Source organism: Marmota monax, unplaced genomic scaffold (genome assembly GCF_021218885.2).
Source record: "Marmota monax isolate L192 unplaced genomic scaffold, Marmota_monax_Labrador192_F-V1.1 WCK01_AAM20220418_F8-fsc00100, whole genome shotgun sequence".
NCBI lineage: Eukaryota > Metazoa > Chordata > Mammalia > Rodentia > Sciuridae > Marmota > Marmota monax.
Window position 1 is genome coordinate 1,634,914 of NW_026693872.1, and position 12,561 is coordinate 1,647,474.

The window sequence follows — 12,561 nt, forward strand, 5'->3', positions numbered from 1 at the left end:
AAAAAGTAAAAATAAAGAGACCCTGCACCATTTACCCAGTTTCCCACAATGGTAAGATCTTACAAAACAATGGTTCAATACCATAACCAGGATGTTATGAATAAATAATTAATAGCCTTTCAAAACACAAAGTACCAAGCCCAGATAGCTTCACTGGTAACTGCTATCAACTACTTAAGGAAGAAATTCTATTGATTTCCTATAGTCTCTTCTAAAAGATAAAAGCAAAGAGAATATTTCTTCACTGATTCTATGAAGCCAACATAAGCTAGATGAATTTGTTACAATTAAAGGTAACTCCAAACCAATATCACTCATGAACATAAATGCAAAAACACTGAATAAATAATAGCAAATTCCATTCAGTAACACATTAAAACATTTTATACATGGTGACCAAGTTGGACTTATTCCAGATATGCAAGACAAATTTAATATTCAAAAAAATTAACATTATCCATTACATCAAAAAAACTAAAGAAAAATCATATGATCCTATCAATAGAAATAGAAAAAGCATGTGACAAAATCCAGTGGATAATTGTGACAAAAACTCTTAATGAAATAGGAATAAAGGAGAACTTCCTCAACTTCATAAAGAACATCTTAAAAATCATAGTTAATATCATACTTAATGTAAGAAATCAGGCCTTTCCTCTACTCATAACCTTCCAAACAAGACCTAAAAAAATGCTGCCTCTCACCCCTGATTTTCAATATTGTATTAGATGTCAGAACTAATTCAATAAGTCAAGAAAATGAATTAAAATTATACAGACATGAAAGGAAGATTCTGTCATATTCATGTAGAAAATAATTAAAAAAAATTTCAAGATAGACAATTTTAGCAGGACTATAGGACACAAATATATAAAACCATTTGCTCTTCTATATACCATCAGTGAACAAATAGAATTTGAAAATAAAACACACAGTTCCATGAGTATCTCAAAAAATGCAATACTTTAGTATAAGTCTAAAAAATACATATAACATATATAAGAAAAACTATAAAATGCAGATAAAAGAAATCAAAGAAAAAGTAATAAATGGAGAGAAATTCCATGTTCATGGATAGGAAGATTCAATACTTTCAAGATTTGTTTTCTTCTCATCTTGAACTATAGATTCAATGCAATCCCAATTAAAATTCCAGTAGGTTACTTTGTGATGATCAGTGAATTCTTCTAAAGCTATATGGAGAAACGAAAGACCCAGAACAGCCAATACACAAATTGATTAATAGAAAAGGACAGAAAGCCAAGAGGGAAAAAAAACTCAAATATAGTCAATCAATCTTGGAAAAAAATAATAAAGTAAAGGCAATGCAATCAAGAAAATGCAGTCAATGAGCATTGCTTGAAAAACTGGACATTCACATGCAGAAAACAGTGGGAGAGTGGAATAGACACAGACTTTGCACTTTCACTAAATTAACCTATCTGCCACTTTGGAAGACAGATTGACACATTTTTACAAAACTAAATATACTCTTATCATCAGATACACCAGCCTCCTTGGTATTTAACCAAATGAGAAGAAAACATATCTACACAAACACCTAAAAATAGAAATGTTTATAATTGCCAAAATTTAGAAGCAATGAAGATATTCTTCAATAGGTGAATGGATAAATAAGTGTGCTACTTCTATACAATTGACTATCTATCATATGGTGTTACCAAGCAATGAACTATCAATTCATGGAAAAATTAAAATCCTTTTGCCAAGTAAAAGAAGACAATAGTGAAAGGCTATATAGAATGATTCCAAATTTATGACAATGTGGAAAATGTTAGAAGTATGGAAACATTAAAAACATCAGTGGCTTCCAGGAGTGAAGAAGGAAGAGGGATAAACTGGAAGAGCACAGAGGATTTTTAGTGCAGGATACTATCTAGTATGTGCTATAATGGTAGATACATGTCATACATCTGTAGAAACACATAGAATGTGGAATTCCAAGATTAAGCCCTAATGTAAACTATGCACTAAAGGTGATAACAATGTGTCAGTTGTTTAAATTGATTAATTGATTACACTGATTAAAACAAATTACCTCACTGGTTTGGGATGATGACAGTGGGGGGAGATACATATATAAGTGGGGGAAAAGGTATGTGGCAATGTTCCCTACTTTCTGCTCAATTTTGTTGTGGACATAAACCTGCTCTTAAAAAGTCAGTTGTGTGGGTCTATATCCAGGTTTCTCTATTCTATTTTATTGATCTATGAGTTTATCCCACCACCAATACTACAGTGTATTTTGACTATTGGAACTATAAATGTGTCTTAAATTTGATAGAATGATTATCTCACTATCTTCTTCCTCTTCAAATTGTTTGGGCTAGTTTAGGGGCTATGATTTTCAAAAAAATTTTAAATAACCTTCTCTACATATATAAAATATATTTGGGGGGTATCAATAGATATTACATTAAAACTTAAATCAATTAGAGAAGACTTGACATCTTCAGTATGGGTCATCTAATCCTTGAACCTGGTACATCTTTCTATTTATTTAAATATTATTTAATTTGTTACATCATCATTTTGTGATTTTAAGCATATATATTCTGTACCTATTTTGTTAAATGTATACTTTAGAGTGATCTTAAATAATATTTCATTTTGAATCCATTTAATATTAATTTTCAATATAGAGATATATAATTTATTTTTGTGTTTTAATCTTACATCCAGTAACCTTGCAGTGAAACTGTTCAAAAATTCCTTATGCTTCTCCAAATTTATATCTCCTTCCTCCCCACTTATTAAAATTCTAGGAATTTGCTTTCTTTATTTTTCTTTCTTCCTTTTGTGCTCTGTTCTTTAGATCTGTTAGGATTTCCTATGTACATATCATGTCATCTTCAAATAGTGGCAGTTTTATCATAATAAATGTTTGGAAGTATGGAGTATTTTTCTTTCTGCACCAATTAACATATCTTTCAATTTGCCTTTATGATATGATTGCTTTTCAAGTGTTAAATCCAAGTTTCTTACATGAAATAATTTCCACTTGGTCATAGTAAAAAAAATATATAGCTAGCTGATAGATGATAGATATGTAGATAGAGTTTGTTAATATTTTGTTGAGAATTTTTATGTCTAAAATTATGAAAGCTACCATTCTATAGTTTTATTTTCATTACTCTTTCTTTTGTGTGTGTGTGTCGTCCTTTGATTTTGATATCAGAGTAATACTAACCTCATAAAGTAACATAGAAAGTGCTTCTTCTTCTCTTTTCTCAGGAAAAGATGCATAAAATTGATGTTAATTCTTTCTAAATATTTGGCATTATTCTACAACAAAATTGTCCTCTTTTCAATATTTCTTTATCACTAGTTTTTTAACTATAAATTCATTTTAAATGATTCCATGGCTATTCTGAGTCTTATTTCATTTTCATTGAATTTTGGTATTGTCTGAATGCTTAGGAATTTGTCTATTTGTTTTCAGTTGTTGAACTTGTGAGCTAAAGTTTTTCATGTTATTCCCTTGTTTGCATTTTAATGATTGTAGATCTGCCATGATATCTGTTATTTTATTTCTAATATTAGTGATTTATGTCTAATCTCTTTTTATTTTCATCAGAATTTCTAGGGATTTGCTTTTGGTTTTATTGACTTTGTCTATCTTTTCCTATTTTACTTTGTTGTTTTCATATTTTATGGTGCTGTGGATTAAATCCAGTACATTGTGCATACTAGGCAAGTGTTCTAGCACTTGGAGTTTCCTCCAGTCCTCATTTCTTATTTTAAATTTCATTGATTTCTATTTGGTTTCTGTTTCCTTCCTCCTGTCATCTTTGTGTTGATTTTACTCTTTTCTTCTAATATCTTGAAATAAGAAATTCAGATTGCTGGTTTGAAATATTTCCCTTATGTGCTAAAAAGAGTTAGCTCAACACCCCTGAACTGCTTAAACTTTACACACTCTGTAAAGCCCTGTTTTGTGATACAGCCTTCACCAACTCTGGGAAATTAAGAGTTTGGAATGTTCCAACTGCTAGGAATGTTTTGAACACTTGAAATCTTAAAACGTATTGTACCTGTTTACCTATATACTTCGTGCAAACAATGAAATGTATGATAAACAACTGTCTTTTCCTGGGGCCTTGGAGTTTCAGTGTTATACAGACACTATAGGTCTTTGTGACTGATTCACAATAAAAACCTGAGACTCCAAGGCATAGACAAGATTCCCCAGTAGGCAACACTTCATGCATGCTGCCACAATTCACTATGTATCCTGCACAACTCTGCTAAGAGAAGATTCCTGTGCCTGGTTTCCTCCATATTTTGCTCTATTAAACTTTCACTTTATTTTGCCAGGTGACTTTTTACTATAGTGATCCATAACCATAAGTATATAACTTACAAGTTCTATGGTCTCTTCTAATGAGTCACCAAATGAGGTGTCGTCCTGGGGACTCCTAAACACACCTTCTTTCTAAAGCAAGCATTTAATGCCACAAATTTGCCTCACATTACTGCTATATATACATTGTGTGTGTGATTTCAATTTAATTTGTTTCAAAATTTCTGACAAATGAAGTATTTAGAAGTTTGTTAATTAATTCACATGTTTAGAGATTTTCTTGTTGACTATTTTCTACCTGTTTTTAATTTGATTCCATGTGGTTAGTGAACATACTTTAGATGATTTTCATTCTTACAATTTGGAGAATCTGTTTTTTTTATTTATATATGACAGTGGTATGCATTACGATTTTTATTATACATATAGAACACAATATTTCATATCTCTGGTTGTATAAAAAGTATGTTCACACCAATTTGTGTCTTCATACATGTATTTTGGATAATAATGATCATCATGTTCCACCATCATTTCTAACCCCATGTCCCCTCTCTTCCCCTCCAACCCCTCTGCCCTGTGTAGAGTTCGTCTATTCCTCCCATGCTCCCTCTCCATATCCCATTATGAATCAGCCTCCTTATATCAAAGAAAACATTTGACATTTGTTTTTGGGGGGATTGATTAACTTCACTTAACATTATCTTCTCTAACTTCATCCATTTACCTGAAAATGCAATGATTTTACTCTCTTTTATTGCTGAGTAATATTCCATTGTGTATATATGCCACATTTTTTTTATACATTCATCTAGGTTGATTCCAGAGTTTAGCTATTGGGAATTGTGCTGCTATAAACATTGATGTGGCTGTGTCCCTGTAGTATGCTGTTTTTAAGTCCTTTTGGTATAGACTGAGGAGAGGGATAGCTGGGTCAAATGGTGGTTCCATTCCCAATTTTCAAAGAAATCTCCATAGTGCTTTCCATATTGGGTGCACGAATTTGCAATCCCACCAGCAGTGTATGAGTGTACCTTCTTCCCCACATTCTCATCAACACTTATTATTGTTTGTCTTCATAATAGCTGCCATTCTGACTGAAGTGAGATGAAATCTTAGAGTGGTTTTGATTTGCATTTCTCTAATTGCTAGCGATGATGAACATTTTTTCATATGTTTGTTGATTGATTGTATATCGTCTTCTGAGAAGTGTCTGTTCAGGTCCTTGGCCCATTTAATGATTGGGTTTTTGGGGGTTTGGTGGGGTTTTGTGAGTGTGTGTGTGTGCATGTGTTTAACTTTTTCAGTTCTTTATATACCCTAGAGAGTAGTGCTCTATCTGAAGTGTGAGGGGTAAAGATTTGCTCCCAAGATGTAGGCTCCGTATTCACTTCACTGATTGTTTCTTTTTCTGAGAAGAAACATTTAGTTTGAGTCCATCCCATTTATTAATTTTTGATGTTAATTCTTGTGCCATAGGAGTCTTATTAAGGAATTTGAGGCCTAATCCCACATGATGGAGATGAGGACCTACTTTTTCTTCTATTAGACGCAAAGTCTCTGGTTTTATTCCTAAGTCCTTGATCCATTTTCAATTGAGTTTTGTGCATGGTGAGAGCAGTTTAATTTCATTTTTTTGCATATGGATTTCCAGTTTTGTCAGCACTATTTGTTGAAGAGGCTATGTTTTCTCCAATGCATGTTTTTGGCACGTTGGTTTAATATAAGATAATTGTAATTCTGTGGGTTAGTCTCTGTGTCCTCTGTCCTGTACCATTGGTCTTCCTGTCTGTTTTGGTGCCAATACCATGCTGTTTTTGTCACTACTGCTCTGTAGTATAGTTTAAGGTCTGGTATAGTGATGCCACCTGCTTCACTCTTCCTGCTAAGGATTGCTTTAACTATTCTGGGTCTCTCATTTTTTCAGATAAATTTCATGACTGCTTTCTCTATTTCTATGAGGAATGTCATTGGAATTTTGATCAGAATTGCATTAAATCTGTATAGTGCTTTTGGAAGTATGTCATTTTGATATTAATTCTGCTTATCCAAGAGCAAGGTAGATCTTTCCACCTTCTAAGGTCTTCTTTGATTTTTTTCTTTAGGATTCTGTAATCTTCATTATATAGATCTTTCACCTCTTTCATTAAGTTGTTTCCGAAGGTTTTTTTTTTTTTTAAGCTATTATAAATGAAGTAGTTTTCTTTTCTGAGGATTTCTCACTGATATACTGAAATGCCTTTGATTTGTGTGTGTTGATTTTATATCCTGTTTCTTTGCTGAATTCATTTACTAGTTTTAGAAGTTTTCTGGTGGAACTTTTAGGGTCTTCTAGGTATAGAATCATATAATCATCAAATAGTGCCAATTTGTTCTTTGGTTTTTTTTTCTTTGTGTATCCCTTTAATTTCTTTCATCTGTCTGATTGCTCTGGCCAGTGTTTCAAGAACTATGTTAAATAGAAGTGGTGAAAGAGGGCATCCCTGTCTTATTCCAGTTTTTAGAGGGAATGCCTTCAATTTTTCTCCATTTAGAATGATGTTGGCCTGGGGCTTAGCATAGATAGCCTTTAGGATGTTGAGATATGTTCCTGTTATCCCTAGTTTTTCTAGTATTTTGAACATGAAGGGGTGCTATATTTTGTCAAATGCTTTTTCTGGGTCTACTAAGATAATCATATGATTCTTATATTTGAGACTATTGATGTTGAACCAACCTTACATCGCTGGGTTGAATCCCACTTGATCATGGTGCATGATCTTTTTGATATTTTTTTTATTCAATTTGCCAGAATTTTATTGAGAATTTTTGCATCTATGTTTATCAGAGATATTGGTCTGAAGTTTTCTTTTTTTGATGTGTCTTTGCCTGGTTTTGGAATTAGGGTGATATTGGCCTCATAGAATGAGTTTGGAAGTGTTACCTCTTTTTTTTTATTTTATGAAATAAATTGAAGAGTATTGGTATTAGTTTGTCTTTAAAGGTCTTGTAGAACTTGGCTGTGTATCCATCCAGTCCTGGGCTTTTCTTGGTTGGTAGACTTTTTGATGGTATCTTCTATTTCATCATTTGAAATTGATCTGTTTAAATTGTGTTTATAATGCTGATTCAATTTAGGCAAATTATATGACTCTAGAAATTTGTCAATGCCTTTGATATTTTTTATTTTATTGGAGTACAAGTTTCCAAAATAATATCTAATTATCTTCTTTACTTCTATAGTGTCTGTCATAATATTTCCGTCTTCATCATGCATGTTAGTAATATGAATATTTTCTCTCTCTTTGTTAACATGGCTAAGGGGCTGTCAATTTTATTTATTTTTTCAAAGAACCAACTTTATGTTCTGTCAATATTTTCAGTTGTTTCTTTTGTTTTAATTTTATTGATTTCATCTCTGATTTTAAATATTTCCTATCTTCTGCTGCTTTTGATTTAGATTTGTTCTTTTTTTTCTAGGACTTTAACATGTAATGTTAAGTCATTTATTTGTTGACTTTTTCTTCTTTCAAGGAATGAACTCCATGCAATAAACTTCCTTCTTAGAACTGCTTCCATAGTGTCCCAGAGATTTCAATATATTGTATCTGTGTTCTCATTTACCTCTAAATTTTTTTTAATCTCTTCCTTGATGGTTTTCTGTAACCCCTTGTTCATTCCATAGCATATTATTTAGTTTCAGGAGTTGGAGTAGCTTTTATTTCTTATTTTATCATTGATTCTTAATTTCATTCTATTATGATCTGATAGAATGCAGGGTAGTATCTCTACTTTTTTATATTTGCTAAGAGTTGCTTTGTGGCATAGTATATGGTCTATTTTAGAGAACAATCCATGTGCTGCTGAGAAGAAACTGTATTCTCTCATTAAAGGATGAAATATTCTATATTAGTCAGTTAAAATTCTAAGTTATTGATTGTATTATTGAGTTCTATAGTTGGTTTTTGTTGTTGTTGTTGTTGTTCAGCTTTTGTTTGGAAGATCTATCCAGTGATAAAAGAGGTGTGTTGAAGTCACCCAAAATTATTGTGTTGTGGTCTATTTAACTCTTAAACTTGAGAAGAGTTTTTTGATGAATGTAGATGCTCCATTGTTTGAGGCATATATATTTATAATTGTTAAGTCTTGTTGGTGCATAATTCCCTTGAGCAGTATGAAGTGTCCTTCTTTATCCCTTTTGACTAACTTTAGTTTGAAGTCTACTTTATTTGATATGAAAATGGAAACCCCTGTTCCTTCCACAATCCATGAGAGTGGTATGATTTTTACCAACCCTTCACCTTCAGTCTATGGATGTCTTTTCCTATGAGATGAGTCTCTTGGAGGCAGCATATTGTTTAGTCTTTTTTTTTCTATTTTTTTTTTAATCTAAACTGCTGGTTTATGACTTTTGATTGGTGAGTTTAGGCCATTAACATTCAGGGTTATTATTGAGACATAATTTGTATTCTCAGTCATTTTTGTTTATTTTTGGTATTTAACATGACTTGGTTTCTCCTCTGATTACGTTTTCCTTTAGTGTAATCTCTCCCTCTGCTGATTTTCATCATTGTTTTTCATTTCTTCTTTATGGAATATTTTGTTGAGGATGTTCTGTAGTGCAGGCTCTCTAGTTGTAAATTTTTTTTAACTTTTGTTTATCATGGAAGGTTTTTATTTCATCATCAAATCTAAAGCTTAATTTTGCTAGATATAAGATTCTTGGTTGGCATCCATTTTCTTTCAGAGCTTGGTATATGTTGTTCCTTGGTCTCCTGACTTTGAAGGTCTGGGTTGAAAAATCTGCTGAGATTCCCCCTACATGTGATCTGATTCCTCTCTCTTGCAGCTTTTAAGATTCTATCCTTATTCAGTATGCTAGGCATTTTCATTATAATGTGCCTTAGTGTAGATCTGTTGTAATTTTGTAAATTTGGTGTCCTGTAAACCTCTTGTATTTGGTTTTCCAATTCATTCTTCATGCTTGGGAAATTTTCTTATATTATCTCATTGAAGAGATTGTGCATTCCTTTGGTTTGAAACTCTGTGCCATCCTCTATTCCTATAACTCTTATATTTGTTTTTTTTGATGCTGTCCCATAACTCTTGGATGTTCTGTTCATGGTTTCTTACTATCTTCACTGTGTGATCAACTTTATTTTCCAGATTGCATACTTTGTCTGTTGCCACCTGTGTTTGCTCTCTTATCTCTTTGTTGGAGTCATCAATTTTTGTCTGTATTTGCTCATTGAGACCATTCTTTAAATTCACAGATCATTTTAATTATGGACCTTCTGAACTCGTTCTCTGACATTTCCTCAACTTTGCTCTCCATGAGTTCTGTTACTGTAGTATCCTGGTTTGTTTGGAACACTTTCCTCCCTTGCTTTTTCATGTTGTCTATCTTTCTTGCAGTGTGGATCTTGTAGTAACCATGCAGATTGTCTGTACCTCACCTTGATGTTGGGCTTCCAGACCCTGCTGGTGTCCCTCAATGTATGCTACTGCAACTAAAGGTGGTGGCAGCAATAATCGAGGTAACTCAAGATAATAGTGGAGGTGCCCCAAGATCGATATAATGTTTGAGATGGGGCTGAAAGGGTGGGCCTTACATTCTCTTTGTGATGCCTTCTCTGAGATGCAGCTGCTCGTAGGCCCTGTCTGTTTTCAACAAGGTAGGGGCTCCTGTGTGGGGAAGGCTATGGCAATGACTTCAGTGTTCCAAGTTGGAAGTGTGTTAAGGCTTAGGCTCCTGGGATGGGGGTGGGGGTACGAATTCAGACCTACCCTGAACTTGGGTCCTGCACAAGTAGATATGGACAGATTTAGTCTAGGCCAGGACTCCTGCAGTTGTCCGCTGGTCGGAAGAGATGAACTTGTGCTGGACGCTGGGCTCTGGCAGTGCTGCCAGTGAAGGGATGGACCCACGCCTTATTGTGAGCCTGGGCCCCACACAGGCCAGTGTGGGTAGATTTGGGCCACCAGCTTGACCTCCCATGGTAGTCTGCTGGTCAGAAGGGGTGGTCCTGTGCCAGAGGCTAGGCTCTGGTGGGTGTGTGCCCTGCTGGTGAAGGGGCAGACCTGGGTATACTGTGAGCCTGAGTCCCATGCGGGTTGGTGTGGGCATTCTGGGATGGGTCTCGGCTCCCGCAGTAGTCTGCTGGTCCTGGAGGATATAGTTTATATCCCAAAATATGGCAAATCTAGTTGAATATTCCATAGTCACTTGAAAAAAGTTTATCCTGCTGATGTATGAAAGTTCTTGTATATGTCAATTAGATACTATGATTGTGCATTTTACATCTTATAAATACTTTCTGGTTTTATGAGTTCTATCAGATGCTGAGAGGAATTGTTGAAGTACTGAGCTATAATTGTCTACTTGTCTATTTGTTGTCTATCTCTATCAGTTTTTGATTTGTGTATGCTCATATATTTTGAGAATCTGTTGTTTGATGTGTACACACTTGTAATCATATTCTCTTAGTAAATCAATTCTTTTGTCATTAGGTAATGAAAATTTTTCTCTAGTAATTTTTTTGCTATAAAGTCTATGTTACTAAACATTAATATATACCCACTTTGTTTATTTTTGCTTAATGTTAACATAGTATATCTTTTCCATTCTCATATTTTTAATACACCTTAGTCATTGAATTTGTTCCCTTGGGAACTCCAATAATTCTATTGTCTGTAACCATGCTGTTACTATAAAGGCCACCCAAAAATTCTCTAATGTCTAATATTCTACTTTTTAGTTGTGAATTTTCTACTTGGTTTTTTTTTTATTTTAATTTATTTCTTTGTCGAGATGTTCTATTTTTTTCATTTATTTCAAAAGAATTTGTGACTGATTGTTGAATCATTTTTATGTGGATTCTTCAAAATTCTTGACAGATAATTCCAATATCTGATTCAACTCATTGTCATTATGAGTTGATTATCTTTTCTTATTCAAGTTGTAATTTTATTAATTCTAGGTATGACAAGTGAAATATTATTGAATCTTGGATGTTTTACCTATTATGTTAAAAGAATCTATGTCTTATTTTAATCTTTTTATTGTTACTCTGTTTAGATTTAGCATGCTGATAAGTCCTGTTCTTCTATTTGGGACTGTGATCCTAGTGATAGTTTAATGCTCAGGGACTGTGCAGTGTTATATTTGTCAGTTTGGTTTATGTGACACTTCTGGGACTTCCACTTGTCCCTGATGGCATTACCTGAAATGGTAGACCACAGAGGAGCTGCTAGCTGTAGAAGGGAGTCAGACCTATGGGCACAGAGAGGCTTATTGACTTATTGGTCTTATTGAGGTAGGGTCCAACATTGCTGGAGTAATAGAAAGTGCTTTAAAAGCTGGGCAACAGCAAGGAAATACTAATTAAAATTACATTGAGACTCCATCTCCCACCAGAATTGTAATCATCAATAAAAATAATAATAAATGCTGATGAGGATGTGTGCAAAAAGGAATTCTTTTTTAAAATATTTATTTATGTATGTATCTTTAGTTTTAGGTGGATACATTAGTTTGTTTTTATGTGGTGCTGAGGATCGAACCCAGTGCCTCATGCATGCTAGGCAAGCACTCTACCACTGAGCCACCACCCCAGCCCCAAAAAGGGAACTCTTAAACACTATTAATAGGAGGGTAAATCAATATGAATGTTTCTTTAAAAAAAAGAACTAAAAAGAGAATCATGATATGATCCAACTAAACCACTTTTCAGTATTTATCTGAAAGGATTATAGTCAGCAATACTATAGAGATACATGCACTCCCATTTATATTACAATGCACTTCACAATAACCAAGTTATGGAATCACTCTAGGTGCCCACCAACAGATGGATGGATAAAGAAAATGTGGTATATATATACACAATATATTCCTTAATTAAACCATAAATAAAACTGACATTATTTCATTTGCAGGAAAATGGATGAAATTCAAGATCATGTTAAAAGAAATAAGTCAAATTCATAAAGACAAATATTATGCTTTCTTTCATATGTGGGAGCTAGAGGGAGGAAGAAAAGGACATCATGAATCTTAGTATGGAGGAAAGGGAGAAGGAGAGGAAAAAGAAAGTTGATGAGGAATAAAGTTGATCAAATTTTATATATATGTATATATATATATATATATATATTATCTTGTCCAGATATTATTCTCTTTTCACCAACGGGCCAGGTTTAACCTCAGTTGTTTTCTTTCTTACAGAGCCTTGCTGAAGATCATAAGAAGTAGCAGT